The 16,907-nt window shown below is 39.2% G+C and overlaps 1 long non-coding RNA gene across 1 annotated transcript in view; it reads right to left on the bottom strand.

Annotated features, from left to right (window-relative positions):
* Window positions 1–16,907, bottom strand: part of LOC116283206 (uncharacterized) — a 39,818-nt gene that overhangs the window by 10,466 nt on the left and 12,445 nt on the right. Inside the window, exon 2 of the long non-coding RNA XR_012058785.1 lies at window positions 16,684–16,770. This is a non-coding gene — a long non-coding RNA (uncharacterized lncRNA). The remainder of the gene's footprint in view (window positions 1–16,683; window positions 16,771–16,907) is intronic.

The following is a 16,907-nucleotide window of genomic DNA, read 5'->3' as shown; positions in this document are numbered from 1 at the left end:
GCATTAGTGATTGCTCTTTAGGACAGATTAAGTAAAGGACTTAATTACACTACGAGTTACCTCTACATTGAAGGATATATCAGAAATTGGTAATATGTGTTTCTCCTTAAAATCTACAAATAGAATAAGAAAAATATATAAACACGATAGGAAAAAAATTACCTGCATTGAAGGAAAAAGAAAATATGCTTATTAAAATGGAACACTATGAATTCACTTTCACTCATGAAGAAATTCAGTGAAGCGTATACAGACTTTTCAACAAATGACACTGGATGTTAATAGGTTAAAAAGTCAAATTTGACCTAAATGTCATACTTTACACAAAAATGTACTCAAAGTGGATCCTATACCTAAATTATAAAATTATTAAAGATGAAGTGCTTTACCAAAAGACAGGGAATGGCTGTTGAGGAATCTTAACGATAAGTGTCCTTAGCTAAGTGACTGATTTGAAAGCATCTTTCTCAGTCAGAAGTATCAATGCTGTCTGCCATTGATTGTTGTTTATTCATTTATTTATTCATTCATTCACTTATGTCACTCTTCTTGGGGGAGTTCAAAACACCAGAAAATGATCTGTTTGTTCTTCTCCATCTATTATATCTGCTGATCTGTCATCACGTTAATCTTGCAGAAGAGGTAACCCAGGACCTCAGATGGGGAACCCTCGTGGTGCACCAAACACACTGCATTGGCTGAAGTATGGCAAGAAAATTGCTATGCCTACCTACCCAGACACCTCATGTCCTCTTCTGCACTGAGCTTCTGCACTGAGCTTTGAATCTTTCTTTTTTAATTTTTATCAAGGTATAGTTGATGTACAATATTATATAAGTTTCAGGTGTACAACACAGTGATTCACAATGTTTGAAGATTATGCTTTATTTATAGTTATTATAAAATGTTGGCTACAGTCCCTGTGCAGTACAGCATATCCTTACAGCTTATTTATTTTATACATAGTAGTTTGTGCCTCTCAATCCCCTACCCCTATGTTGCCCCTCCCCTCTTCCGTCTCCCCACAGGTAACCACTAGTGTGTTCTCTACAGGATCCTGAATCTTTTGGGTTCTTGGTAATTCTATTCTCCCTTTAGTCATTTTTATCAGAAACAGCACAGAGAGAAAATGGAAAAAAGGCAACAGCAGTGGTTTTTTCATAACCATAAAAGGCTATCTGGTTGAAGATCTTCTGACTGTTTGCTTGCTTTCTATTGCCAAACAGCACAACATTTATTAAAATATGCCAAAAGCCAAATAGGCTGGTTGGTGGCTACAAAGTTAATTTAAGGAGCTGAAGTAGGAAGAGTACAGGACTGGAGAGCCATGAGAATCACTTTCTGAGGAAAACCAAACAGCCAGAAAAGCACTGGAGCCTGAAGCCTTTGAAACCCTGCTACTCTGCTGGAAATCAGCGCAAACCTAGGGAGGGAGCTGTGCTAACACACCTGTCACACTTACCTTTGAACATTAGCATATCAAAAGCAGTATCAGCAATGGGTTACCAACATCAAAAATCAACGTGAGTCAGGAGCACTAATGTACTAATAATCAGACTTAGAAACTGCTGTGTTGATTTTTATCATCAACTGCGTAGTCTACTTCCTATCAGTCACTTTCATTCAAGTTCCTAAAGGCTGTCTTAGTTTTCAAAAAAAAAGGTTAAAGATTTTCCTTTATATGTTCACTGTTTTCTAAATCACCCCCTTGATGAGCTAGATTTGACCCTTTCATACAAAGCAATCCTTCTGCCTGGCTTTCAACAGCGGGTCCCAGTAGCAGCAGCAGAGGGAGGTGGCGACCTCCCAGTTAGCAGGTCTCTCCCGCCTGACCCTCCATAAGAACTATGGGGGCGTTTGCTCACTGTCAGGCAAAGTCCTATGCTGATGATGTTTCAAGCCTGATCTCCCTGCTGGCTCATCTTATAGAAAAACTCAGCCACTGTCAGCAAGTGGATTTAACATTTTCAAGGAGATTTACAATCAAAAAAAAAAAAAAAGCTTTTTGCATGTTTTTACAGCTTGAAAAACACTTTAACAATTTGTACATTACTTCTTACATAAATTCTACCTTGCTTTACCTAATTGCATTCATGACAATATCTATAACAATCTCCCATATGTGAAAATAAATGACTACTTCAGCTTTGACAGAGATTTTGTATATTGTATATTTATATATTATATATGTGAAGTAGATATTTCTACCCCTTTTTTAAAGGTAAGGAAAAAGAAGGAAAACTTGGACTCAGGTTTTCTGAGCAAGTCTACCAAGCTTTTCACCTCTACTCAGAAAATAAGAAGAACCACTTAGATTTTCATAACACTTGGAAATATTTAAAGAAGTTCGCATGCATGATCTCATCTGATCCTAGATATCTGCTATGATGTAGGCAGAACAAAGTAATGGTTCTCCATTTTATAGATGTAAAAACCAAGGAGGGTCGGGGTGAGGGGTAAAATGATTTACCTAAGAATAAACACCTTTCAATTGGCAAACTCAGAGCTGGACGCCAGGCATTGAGACTCCTCTCTCGTCATATTACCGTCTGCTGTATCAGAGTGTGAACTGCCTCTTAGTCAAACATCTCAGTTTATCTAATTATATTTGTGATAAACAGTTTTGCCTCTGTGCATGAAGAAAACTGGACTACTTTGGATTTTATGGGGATTTGGGGATATTTTCACAGGAATAAAACTTCTTTTGAAGAGTTCTGCTCAATAGGACCTAAAATGGTGAATGATGATGATGATGATGATGATGAAAGAGTAAAAATAACTGTCAACTATTTCCAATGTCTTTGTGTAATTCTGTTAAGCTTTCCAATCATGGAAATTTATGCCCAACCTGTTTAAAATACAGTTAAGTGTGAGGTTTTTTGGTTTTGCTTTAGTTAGGGTTTTGGGGGTTTGTTTTTTTTTTCTCCCACAGAGTTGATTGTTGCATTGTGAACATTACAGATTAACATTAGAGAAGATGTCTTTAAATAACTCACTAAACTTTAATTTTAAAAATTAATTCTTTGAAAAAATTGTCATAAAATACTTTGTAGACATAGGAAAACTGTGTCGACTGGTTTAGATGAGCTCGGATCATTCCATATATACACTCATCTCTTTTTGACATGGAGAAGGTGATATCACAGTTATTGTAAAATGATGTAAAGATGGGGTCCAAACAGTTTCCTCCATTTAATTTTCTACTATAACAAAAACAGTGTGTACTTCAGCTCCATGTGGTATCACGTGGAAATCTAAACATCTCTGAAATTTGCTTGATTTAGTAGGAAGAGGGCAGATAGCTTGCCTTCATTGAATAAAAATACAACTGTGACTCAGAGGGTTTAAAAAATTCTCCCCAAAGATTATTATCATTGAATATGAGGACATTTCAGAAGGATAATGAGGGGATAACAGTCTCCTCTTTTGTTAGAAAGGTAAGCTTTATTCCTGCCAAAATGAATTCTTATTTCTCCCCAGAATGGTGTGTGTGTATGGAAATATTTTAAATATTTTGCCAACTACTGGATACTAGTCACATACAATTTTTTGTTTTATCATTATCTTATTAGGGAGTTAAGAGTATCTCACTTGTTTGGTTCCCTTTAGCATTTAGCGTCTGATTACTAGGCAATAGAGCTTCATGGATAATAAAGATGAAATCTCCAACGAATTTTTTTAAAGAGGGAAAAAAAAACTCCAGCTATGCCGAAGTTCTGAGAATTCCATGTTGAGCAACAAAGCCACTGGCTTTGAATCAGTGCCATAACTCTAGCACCTTGTGCCAGATACTACATTTACTCGGGGTCATTTGGGCAAAAGTAATGAAAAATATTAAAGCAATGTTTACAAAGCAGATATGCAATATCAATCATGTTATGTACACTGGTGATAAGAGTAAGGATTGGGTTATTTGGGAGAAAAGGGACATTTTCTCTTAAGTAGTGGAAAATTACCAGTAGACAGTGTGAGTTCTCTACTTAACTTTATTTCTTTATTCTTTCTTCATGCAGTGTCACTGTAAATCATTATGATAGCAAAAAAAAAAAAAAGAGGTATCAAAAATGTTTTCTAGAAGTGATCTGAGAGTCAAAGAAACATGGTGATATACTATAAATTACATGCTGCCCAGTCTGTTATTTCTATGATGAAATAAATGGGCAAAGTGTGAGCAATAATTATGCTCAGAAAATGCTTATCAGCTGCCCTCAAGTGGAAGACTGCAATCCACTCAGACCTCTCCCAGTCTTACTCTGATAACAAATTCTAAGGCTTACAATTATAAGTGAACACCCAGCAGTTCTGCTTAGCAATATAATCCTAAACCCTAGATCCACCACTAGGTTCAAGTTGAAAGTTGTCTTATGGCTCCAAACGTAGTTTTCTTTGAAGTCCACTGAGCTGTTGCTGTTCTTCGAACCCAACTTACTTGCTTCAGCCTAGGGACTGGCTTTGATGTTTATTCAGTAATCATTTAGTTGAGTCCTTAATTCCCTACCAGACTCTCACATCTGCTCAGAGCAAGCATTACCTTATTTCCTATTCCCAAAGTGAATGCCATTTCCTTTAAAGGGGGGCTCTAAATGCTTATTAATCCCTGGTCCAACCCGCAAAAGCCTAAGTAATCCATGGCACACCTAAAAGTAGTATTGAACTACTTCCAGCAACCCCTTTTGCCATTTTCTTTCCACCTGAGAAATGTACTGAATCCTACTGGAGGAGCCAGGAAAGAAAGTCTTCCCTTGATGGTAACAGAAACCTTTACCTATTTTTGAAGGGAGAGAAGTAGAACTAAGCTTACCACCTACACTGTTCCCCCGAGCACTTCACACAGGTGATCTCATCTAATCCCCAGGTAGACTTTACATAGATCTTACAAATGGGGAAATTGAGGCCCAAAGTGTAAAAAGAGTAAGTGATCAAATCAGGATTCACACTGTTAACAATCTAATTTCATAGTCCACCCTCCTTCCCAGAATACCCTCCTGCCTTTCAAAAGAAAAGGCCAGGTCTAAATCAACCACTGCTTGGGTGTTCTAAGTGAGGACAAAGAGAAATTACGCCTGCTTTATGGGCTGAACTGTGTTCCCTCAAAGCCACATGTTGAAGTCCTAAACCCAATACCTCAGAATGGGACTGTATGTGGAGAGAGGGCCTTTAAAGAGGTAATTAAATTGAAATGAGCCCACATTAGGGTGGGTTCTGATGCAAGGTGACTGGAGTCCTTACAAGAAGAGATTAGGACACACAGAGAGACACAGGAAGAAAGATCATGGGGAACCACTGCAAGAAGGTAGCTGTCTTCAATCCAAGGAGAGAGGCCTTGGAGGAAATCAACCTTATCAACACCTTGATCTTGAACTTCCAGCCTCCAGAAATGTGAGAGAGGACTTTCTGTTGTACAAGCCGCCTAGTCTGCGGTATTTGGCTGCAGCAGAATTAGCAAACCAATCCCCATGGCAAGTAGGGCTGGATCTCCTACCCAGTCATGTGGGATGAGTTATCTTGAGGCCCTTGTTGAATAATGCAATTCATTTTTTTCTAGGGTTGAGGTCTGATTCCTCTAGCGCTTTCTGTTGGAAACACAGCAGTCTAACTTCTATTAGGTCCTCAAGTATTTTCCTTAGGCACAGGAAACCACATCAACGTATGGGATTGGAGCTAAAGATATAAAGTGAACATGACCGAGACATGTGCAACATACCTGATATGACTGGCACCCTCCCAGGCTGTGGGACAACTCAGCTTCCCCCCTGAAAGGTGAAAGTGTGGTAGGCTGGAGGTTAAGCTCTATAAAAACTCATAAACAACAAGATTTGATAAGCTCCTAGTTTGGCGATCATGTGAAGTTGCTGGGAAGGTGTACCACCCAAGAGGGCATGGAAGCTCCACACACCTTGTCCCACACCTGGCCCTAAGCATCTCTTCCATCTAGTTGTTCCTGAGTTGTATCCTTTTGTAATAAATCAGCAAATGTAAGTAAACACTTCTCTGGGTTCTGTGAGCCATTCTAGCAAATTATCAGACCTAAAGGAGTGGGTCATGAGAAGCCCGGTTGGTCAGAAGTACAGGTGAAAATCTGGACTTGGTGATTGGCTTCTGAGGTGCAGACAGTCTTGTGGGAATGAGCTCTTGGCTTGGGGGATTTAACGTTATCTCCAGGTAGATAGTGTTGGAATTAAGCTAAATTTATTGGACATAGTGTCCACTGAGAACTGAAGAAATACTTAGTGTGAGAAAAATTCACACTTCTAGTGTCAGAAGTATTAACAGCAGGGGAGAAAAATTAAGTTTTCTTTTCCATAACCCCCCCAAAAAACCCAAGACTTCGAACCTCACTGATCTCCCACTGCCCTCTGCAAAGAGAATGAACTACAGCTGGGTAAGGTCCCTGGCATTCTTCCAGGATACACTCATTCTCTTGAAGAGAAAGGTCTGTTCAGGGGCAGGAGAAAGTGCCAGGGGTCCTGCTACACACTGCACTTGCCACAGTGTTGAGCCTCAGAGGCTCACATTCTTCTCCTTCATCTGCGTGCTTTGTTTAATAGTTAGGATGCAGGATGAAATATTGAATAAGTACCTGAGACCCATTGCCTTCTTCTACATTACCCATCCTGATATGCCTGGTGATCTTAAATTAGCACGTTGGCTTTTTGTTTTCTCTAGTGCACACAGAAGTTGACCTGGTAAACCATTTCCTCATCCATCTGATCCAACCCTCTGGTGTGGTGGGAGGATATGGCGGTGCTAGAGTTATTACTGGATTTTTAAAATTTCTTTCCAAAAGGTAGGGTAGGGCAAATCATTATTTTTCTTTCTTTTTTAATTTAATTGAAGTATAGTCAGTTCACAATGTTATGTCAATTTCTGGTATACAGATTATTGTATCTACATATATTCCATTTCATATTCATTTTCATTATTGGTTAATACGAGATACCGATTATAGTTCCCTGTGCTATACAGGAGAAACCTGTTATCTACTTTATATACAGTAGTTAGTATCTGCAAATCTCGAACTCTGTATTTAGCCCTTCCCACCCCCTTTCCTCCCCGTAACTGTAAGTTCGTTTTCTAGGTCTGTGAGTCTGTTTTTGTTTTGTAAATAAGTTCATTTGTTCAGATATTGAAGAAAGTGTAAACCCTAGTCCCCTCCCCAGCTGGTTGTTATGGGAGCGGGGGCGAGAGTTGACTTGCAAGGGCTCGTGCTGGGATTCATAGGGCGTCACCCTGCCAAGCGCCAGTGTGTTGCCCACGGTCTGCCCCTGGCCCCGGGCAGTCACCCTAAGTGAAGAGCATGTCCTGGGCCCTGTGGCAGAGGCACAGAGGGCAGGAGAGAGATCAGAGGGGAAAGCCAGCCCTCAGTGCAATCATCAGCTTGCTGTCTCTTGCCAAGGGAAGAGTCTGGTCATGCACCATTTTCTTGGTGCCCTGGACAAGCTAAATGGAAATGCCAGGGCAGCCAAGAAATGCTTCCATTCATGATCAAGACGGGAAAGATGACTCAGCCTCTGAGGGAAATGCCTTTTCCCAGATTCAAAGGGAAACTGCCAGACTAATGTCCACTTGCCTGATATCACTAATACTTGGGCATCAACTTTACTGCACTTGAACTCAAACTTTTATTCCAAATGATCAGTGTCATAGTTTTTAGAAAAGCATGTTCCTTTATTAAAAATCAATTGCCACCTGCCATTCTTATTTTTCCTCCTTAATGTTAAGGAGTGAACTAAGTTCTCTTTAGGCCCTCAGGGCAGGAAGGTATCTCTATTCTGGCAAAGGAGACAGTCCCCACCCTCCTTTCTCTCCTTTGGCCCTGGCCAAGGCTGCTAGCAGGAACTCCACAGTTAAAAAAAATACCACTCGAGAAGCCAAGAAGCCGTGTACAGATACCCGCTTCAGGGGTGCTGAGCGTGGCCACTGCCGGAGGGCCAAGCAGCTGCCCCTGACAGCTCCAGCCCCCCAGCAGCCCCAGACACTCCCTCCCAATGGGAAATGCGGCCAAGAACGTTTGTGGAGCCAAGTAAGGTGATGCGGAAAGCAAAGTAGCTACACAGTTCTCTAGGGAAGTCTGGAGAGGAAGCCGAGGAAGGGATGGAGAGCAGCTCGCTGGGTATTTATCCTATAATAGGAGAAAAGGTGCTCCTACTGCGATTCTTAAAAAGTCAGAGTTTCTTACAAAAGTCTCATTTACAAATGTGTACTCTTTTTTCCTCTCACACAACAGGGAACAGAAAAAAAAAAGATTGTGAAATAACATCTCCCAAGTCTTGGAACCTCTGAGACTGGGATTAAAACAGACGGAGAGGAGAGATGGTCTACTTTCACTCCTAAAAACTCCTATTTCTAATCCACACACAAGAACCAAGAAACTAGAAAAACAATAGGCAATAAAATCTGGTACTACCCATTGTTACTTGCAGGAAAAAAAAATCTCGTTTAAAAATAGACTTAGCTTAAATCTGAAATATCTTACTATATACTTCTCATAAATTAGAATCTAGAGCAAAGAAAAGCAAATGGAAAATAATTTTAACAAACAGGCAACGTAGGGTTTTACAGTAATATGTTACCTTCAGAACAGCATTAACATCCATTTATCAGACACACAAGGAAATTTAACTGGACATGTGAAAAAATGATTGATTCTACCCACTTCTGAAAAATAATGAATGGCATTCGTTAACATTTTGATAGCCAAATAGTAAATTTTTCTTCTATAAAATTGAACAGCAATTTAAAGTTGATTATATTGCCCACTGTTATTATAATTTACGGTTGGCAATCCCGTATATATGTGACAGCAACAGGCACTCCCTGAGGAGCTTACACATGGACAGTCCCTTCCACGTGTACACCGAGTAAAAACATTTTCAAATAATGCCACCCAAATACACGTACTATAAAATGTCAGATGCTGAATTTAAAAGTTGATTTTCACTTTTTAAAGTTGTTTTTATTTTATTTCTTTTTTCCAGGCTTCCTCTTTTAAGCTCTTTTTGTGTGTGCATTTTTCTGTTTTAAAAATAACGTAAGTAATAGCATTTCATGACACACATTTAAACAGTCCCAGAATATGCAATGGTGGACAAGGAAAGTCCCCAGCAAGATCACTAATCAAATCAGTCTGGTGGTTTCCACACCGACATCGGCTTTAGACTGCCTACATTCAAGTCCCAACTCAGATACTTGCTACCAGCGCAATGCTGGTGGAGTTATTTGTCTCCATAAAAAGAGACAGAAATAATGTTCCTCAAAATGTGGTGAATATTGAATAAAATCATCCACATAAAACACAGAGTACAGCTCCCAGCTATCCTAAGAGCCCAATAAACGTTAGCTTATCAGCAGCAGCATCATCACCACCATCATCATTAGTATCATTATGTTTAATGGGCAACTACCTTCAATGGCTTCATTTAATTTTCAGTTACTTCACTACTCTTAGTGGCTTGAAGATCTTCCCAATTCACTTCCTCCTGACAGACACTCAGGCCTATTGCTGTGAATTCACAGGAACTAAATTCTGTCAATTGCAACTAAAGCCCAGAACACATAGGGGCAGGAAATTAAGACAATCTCTGCTCTTTTTCTCTGCAAACTGCTAGAATTTCCCTACTCATCAAGCATTCATTTACGGTCCCTGGGATAGTTTTGTTTGCAAGTGGATTTTCCTGGACAATTTTGGCATAGATTAGAAAAGGTTTGTGCAAATAGATCATTCTCAGTTGGTATGGTAAAGGAATCTACCTTCTCAAATTCAATCTGCCCCTCAAATTCAACATGTCCTCCAGCCCCATGGATTCCCCCAATAACGCATTCACCCCCTCCACTCCACTCATGACCCACGAATTGCTCGCTCCCTTTCTCATAATCCCTTTTGACTGTAATACCTTGAAAAAAACCTAAGGCTGGCATTTCAGCTTGGATGCCTAATGCCTGGCGTGCTCTGACACTCCCCTAGTCTAGAGGTTGCTAATGTGGGCAGTGCACGACAATCTATTGCAGCGCATGTTTCTACAGTCCGTTCTGCTAGAACGCTTGTTTTGAAAAGGTGAATTTGTTCCAACGTGACTGATAAATTAGGGACAATTTTAGCACAACACTAATTTTGGATCTGCTTGTGCCAATTTCATCACCAGGCCAACTCAGAAAACCACACCCAACTGCACTGAGCTTCACACAAATCAACAAGATGCGTGCATGCACACACGTCTCCAGGACGACGAGCTCTCCATTTGCTGTTCCATTTACTATTGCAATTTCTACATGTGCTGTTCCAACTTCCCGTCCGATTTTAGGTAACCTCCTTCCAACAGCTCAGAAGCCAACCGCAACCCTGCTGACTGGCTGCTCGCCCCATGCACTCTCTCTGCTCTTTCATTGTTTTGCCCTCTGTCCTCTCAGCCTATTTTGTGTTTCTCCTCTCTGCATTTTCTCTCTCTTTATTTCTCTTTCCCTCACTCTTCCTACTTCCCTAACATCCTCTTCCTCTGGCACACAGGGCGGTGGCCCTGGGGCCAGGGCAAGCATGGGAGAAAAGCAATTGCAGGAACGCCCACTCCCACAGACAGATGAGATGTGTTGAGGGTCAAGTGCCATATTTATCATAATACTGATATATTTCTTTACCTTTCACCATGGATAAAACTGTGCTACTGTTTTTATTACATTCCTATCTTTTTTACATCTCACTGATGACATTTTTGAGTGTTTACTCCAATCCCAGTCCTGTAGTTTCTATTGCATGATTTTGCACAGCATGGTGAGTCTTAGGAAGACAAGTGTTGGGTTTAGCAAAACTGACAGCATCTATCTGTCTATGATTTATTGAGCTTCTAGTAGATTTTCAAAGGAATGCATTATTACTCAAAAAAGTTGAAAAACTATTGGTCTATTAGAGTTTTGCCCAATGGAAATGAGTCACATATGTAAAGTTAACGTTTTTAGGTGGTGAAAAAATAAAAAGAAACAGAAATTAATTAAAGTAAATCAATTTGAATAATATTTTATTTAACCCAACCATTGTCATTTCAATATATAATCAATATGAAAATATACAAATGAGCGAGTTCACAGTCTTCTTTTTTCTTCTACTAAGTCTTTAAAATCTAGTGTATATTACACATTTCAAGTGCTCAACAGCTCCTTGTGACTAATGGCTGCTGTTAACAGGGAAGGTAGGTCTAAAGAATTCCATCTCTCTAGCTAGAAGAGAATGGAAGGCAAGGAGGAAGATACCTAATTCACACTTTTTTTCTCAGATAATACAAGTAAAGTAAAAAGACAGCTTTGGTTAAAAGAGCTTGAAATAAATCCACCAGCCCTCATATGCTTCCTAGCCTGACTTAGTTCAATGCCTTGCATAGTGTCAGATGTGATGTGGTCCAAGGATGGGGAAAATGTGCATCCACCTAAATACATGATCTAGTCCATGGGGGAACTCCTGGGGAATACAGAGGGAGTTTTCTCTTTCCAAATTGCCTCTCCTGGACTATGAGGCTTATGGGCATATGAGCACTCTTTGACTAAGTTCTTTTAACAATAAGAAGCATGGCTTGTAGAGTAGCTTCTGTGAACAAAACAAGAAAAAGAAACACATTTAATTTTTAAGTTGATGTGTATAGGACTAAAAACGCATAAAGAATTTATTCATAAAGAAATCAATTCATAAAGAACCCATTTTAGAAATGTAGACCTTCAACGAAAAGTTTCCTACATTCGGCTGCTCCCACAGGTATCAATTTGATTATCATTAGCAAAACACACTCAGTTTTCTGAACGTTTTTAGGGCAATCTTTTCTTCAAGGGAAATACTATGCGAAAGCCAAATATGTAGAATCAAAGCTCCCTTCCATCTCCCACCCTCATGTAGAAACTCAGTGGATTTGCTACAGCTTTTTGGAGCATCATTGGGAAAAAACAAATAAAACCCTAACATCTCTGTCACTTAGAATAATCTGGGTAGAAAATTAAGTTAAACTTTTAGGAAAATGCAAAAGATCTGAAAAAACAGTCCTGCACTTAAGAAACTTAAAATATGTCATCTAAAGGGACAGAACTAAAAACAAATACATAAAAAATTAGAGAACAATTATGTGGGACTGATGGTGAATATTCAAGTTGTTTGAAGAAGGGGTGTTCTGGTCTTTTTAATTCCTAACATCTAATGCAGAGTGACTTTATAAGTCGGCTAAGTGGGCATTAGCCCGTATATCATGATTTGAGATGCAAGGGGCATGACCTCCCATCCAATGGGAGATTTTAGGAGATGTCCAATATCATCTCCTAAAATTCCCACTCTGGGCTGTTATCTGTGTGGCTTGTAGGTTTTAAGTGAACATGCACTTGTGGGCAAACCTTCCACAGATTCAGGATGAAGGAATTTGTTAGCACATTGGGTTCAGTATCAAATCAGCCTTGACCCTAACTTCTCGGATTTCACGATCCAGGCCGGGGATCCTGGCAGAAATCCTCCTGTCCTCAGATCCTAGCTGCAGCAACTGAATCTTGTCTTTGCTCTGATGCATTGCCTGGTACTACAGGTCCTGCAGCACTGGAATCCTAGAATGTGTACACCTTCAATATACCCGTATGCCCAACACTCATCACTCTGCCCACTCTTTCCAGAGCCGAGAAATCCCATGCCCAAACTCCAGGAGCTGTGACTGGATCTCTGCTACTTGAAACTGCCTGTCCCTAATGTTGTCACTTGCCTCAATGCCTACCCGGTGTTTTCCAGAGTGTTAGGAGGGTCTAACTATGGTATCTGGCTCATCAATGGTGATTAAGGTTGATTTATGAGGTCTGGCTTCCCTGAGCACCCCTCACAAAGATGACTTTTTGAGAGGAGAGTAGTTCTTTACCCAGGAACTACAACTCCGGTTCTCCCGTGCTGAACAGCATCTCCCCTGTTCTTTCCCGCCTGTTGCCTGCAGCCCTCTTCATTCTCCACTCCATTCCCATGGGCCTGTCCATTTTCCAGAGGTGACCCTTCTCCAGATCTTACTTCATCTTACTGCAAAAGCTCTCTCCCTGAAACCTACCATTGAAAATGCTTTCTCTGAAAGCTTATTGATTCTCTAGAGCTTCCTATTAAATGCATATATATATATATATATCCCTAAGAAAAATAGTGCCATATATTCTGTCAGATAATACTATAACTGACTTTTACCTAAAGGCAAAAACTAGTAGAAGGAATTGAATATGTACAAGCAGAATCATCACATTAAACACCATTAAGACACAGACACAGAATACCGTATTACATATAATACAGAGTATGATAAAGATTTAGGAATGAATTAATACAAGTATTTGATAAAGGAATAGTATATATGGCTCAACATACTCTGATCCAAGAAAGTCAGGATTCCCAGGGGGAAAAAATAAAGCTGATGAATTCAATGAATTCTAAGAATCTTTACCTGTAGTTTGCATATCAATATTAACAAAAGTAAGAAATTCCCAAGAATCTTCTATATAGGAATGTATAGATTTCAGGAATGATATAACAAAAGATTTAATTTTGAAAATGTAATTGTCCAGTGATAGTCACTCTTCCATCAGGTTTGCTGACTAGTGTGAAGATACTCAAATAGCCAACTGACTACGAGATCCCATTACCGGGAGTGAGTTTTGTAAGATTAATCCTCACTCAAAAATTCCCAATAAATTAAGAATAGTTGTGTTTTATATCCTACTTTATGATATGAAAAAGGAGAAATTCATTTTTAAAAAAGATTATAATTATCTAGCCCAACTTTAGCATCACTACTAAATGTTAAAAAATAACACATTTTCACAAACTGCACTGACAATTGCTGCCAATCAAGGATAAAACCTGTACGTGGAAAAGGTGTTTAAAGATCAAAGGATCTTTTGTAATTTTCCTGGCTGTCTTTTTCATCCTCCCAAACTGTCCAGCAAATTCTTGCAGGCAGACCAGCAGAGGGAGCACCAACCATTGCTTTTTAGTATGCGTGCTCTAAAAACAAAAGGGACAGTGTTTACGGATCTTTAGACATTTTATCAAGATTGGCAAAAACCTTGTAAAATACGGGAGGGTGGGAAGGGATAAACTGGGAGTTCGAGATTTGCAGATACTGACAAGTATATATAAAACAGATAAACAAGTTTATACTGTATAGCACAGAGAAATACATTCAATATCTTATAGTCACTCACAGTGAAAAAGAATATGAAAATGAATATGTGTATATTTATGTATGACTGAAGAATTGTGCTGTACACCAGAAATTGACTCAACATTGTAAGCTGACTATAACTTAATTAAAAAAAATTGTAAAATACAAATATTATTGATGACTGCTAAATTTTCTCTTTAAGTGTTTAAATCAGTATTGAAACTTTTTCTTTATTAATATTTTAATTAAGAAAATAATACATATTTGTTGCACAAAGTGAAACAAATCAGAAAGAAAGTTTAAAAAGTTAGTAATCTCCCGCCTCTCCTTCAGATCCTGTGTATTATAAACAGGTGTGTGTGTATCTTTTTATATCCTCCTTATTAAAACAAGTAAAATGTATATATTTATGTATTACATTTTTAGCATATTATATGTTTATATATATCATATGTATAATATATATATTCCCCCATGTAGTAGCTTTTTACTTGCTTTTTTTATGGAATCATACTAAAAAAGCCTACCTAAGGTAGCAAAATAGCATGAAACAGCCATAAATGTACAGTGGATTCAATAAGAAAAATCAAATAAACACAATGTTGGACCATATTAAAACCATGTATGTACAGAAGATCAAAAGCATACAGCACGAAACAATAAGTTTATACTCTATAGCCCTGGGAACTATATTCAATATCCTGTAGTAACTCATGGTGACAAAGAATATGAAAACGAATATATGCATGTTCCTATATGACTGAAGTATTGTGCTGTCCACCAGAAATTGACACAACATTGTAAACTGACTATACTTCAATAAAAGTTTTTTAAAATTAAAGGGAAAAAAAGCATACACCACCAAATGATATTGCTGCCTTTTGGATGAAAGAATCTAAACACCTATGAATGAGTGTATAAATCTGGAAAATAAAATAAGCAATCTGGAACATACAACGCCCTTCTTAAAGTGCCATGAGGAATACTAGGTGAATTACGACCTGGTTTGTACTACATAATACCAATTTCTTCACAAGACAAAATGAAAACAATGGCAATAAAACTCCACCACTAAAGGCTTTTTAAAAATGAAATGTATAAAAGTGCACTCTTTTAAATTCCTGATATTTCACATATCCTAATTGAAGTAGGGGGTGAAGTCCCTTTCCACTCAAAGCTACACACTATTCAGTTGCATAATTTAAGAGAAAAGGGAAAAGGATATAGCCATAACTGTGGCCAGAAGTCCTCCATCCTACCCCAGTGAGAGAATCCCTGAATTTCACTATAGGTTCCAACTCTTTGCCAACCCCATCACTTCACAAAGAGAGCCTCTAAATAAATGGTTGCAGGGCCCAAGAGACCCATCTTTACAGCTGGTAGCTGTCTCTGAAGGTTTGCCTTTCTGAGCCCAATAAATTTGCAGAAGTTCTCATAGCCCTTTCTGTCACTCCCCATCTAGTCACTCAGAATGCCCTTCCTGTTTCCTCAGTGCCTCTGCTTACCCACACTGGACAAAGCCTTTTAGAGGTGCCCCTCTTTGCTAATTTCACCCACCCTGATGTCACAGCTCGTTGCTACAAAAGAAACATTGCAGGCTTAGAGAGAAAGGGAGAAGGAGACAGACAGAAAACAGAGAGAGAGAGGAAAAGAGCAAAAGAAAAGGTTGAGGGAAAAACTGACCAGGGTAGGAGGGAAAATTCCCTGCAGGATAATAGGATGAATTATTTCTGGGAGTGGGGAGTAATTAACCAGCTGTGGTTTCTTTTCTATCTCCCCCTTAAAAAGGAGGAAAAAGTCATTTTATCTGATTCCTTTTTTCCTTTTGCTAAGGGCTTTAAGCATTCAGCAAATCTTTCAATAACCACACCCTCCTGATAAAAATAAGAGAACACCACATACTGATCCTCATTTGATAGATGAGGAAAACTGAGGAAGGGAGAGGTCGAAAGCCTGGCTCAATGTCACAGGAAAGGCAGTTGCAAACTGAGGATAAGACCCAGGGTTCCTGACTCCAGCCCTTTACTTTATCCACAAAGTCAACACAAGCAGTCTAGATTTGTTATCTCGCCCCCTTCTGTCTCAAAGCCTGAGTGACAAAGAGCGCTTAGTGTGATACTGAGTGTAAATGACAGGACAGGAAGTCCATTCTCGGGGCAAGCTGTGAGACTGGCAGCCAAGCAGGAGGCCAGAAAGCAAGTCCGCACAGAGCACTTGCAGTCTACACTCGCTATCTTGCCCCTGCCGCGGCCAGAGTCCACAGGTCCAAGGGGAGGGGTTTCGAGGCTGCAGGAGGACACCAGAAGGTTCCAAGTCCACTTAACTCATCAATTCCTGAGCGACTCTGAGCAAAACAAAAGGCTGAGACTGAATAAGAAACGAGTCGTCGACAGACTGGGTACTTAACCTTATTTTAAATATAAGATTTATGTTATAATTCACTTATGTATGATATTGTGCAATCATTTATGAACCATACGTATAATTACTCTGCAAATTCTCAAGGAACACTGTTTCCTGACAGGGTACTAACCTCAGAATTCAACTCTGTGAAACATGTTAATACAGTTCTCCAGGAATTCCATCCAGTCACGTATCACAGGTTCTTGAAGCTTAAAGGCTGAAAGTAAAGAAATGTTACATCAAAACAGGTTCAGTATGAACATCAGCCATATATGGAAGAAACATTTATATGAAAACCACTCCCACTGCTGAATGCACACTTATATCAGCTAAGACATTTGTATATATACAAAG

This window comes from Vicugna pacos, chromosome 14 (genome assembly GCF_048564905.1).
Source record: "Vicugna pacos chromosome 14, VicPac4, whole genome shotgun sequence".
In the NCBI taxonomy this organism is placed as follows: Eukaryota; Metazoa; Chordata; class Mammalia; order Artiodactyla; family Camelidae; genus Vicugna; species Vicugna pacos.
This window is presented reverse-complemented; position numbering and strand designations above follow the sequence as displayed.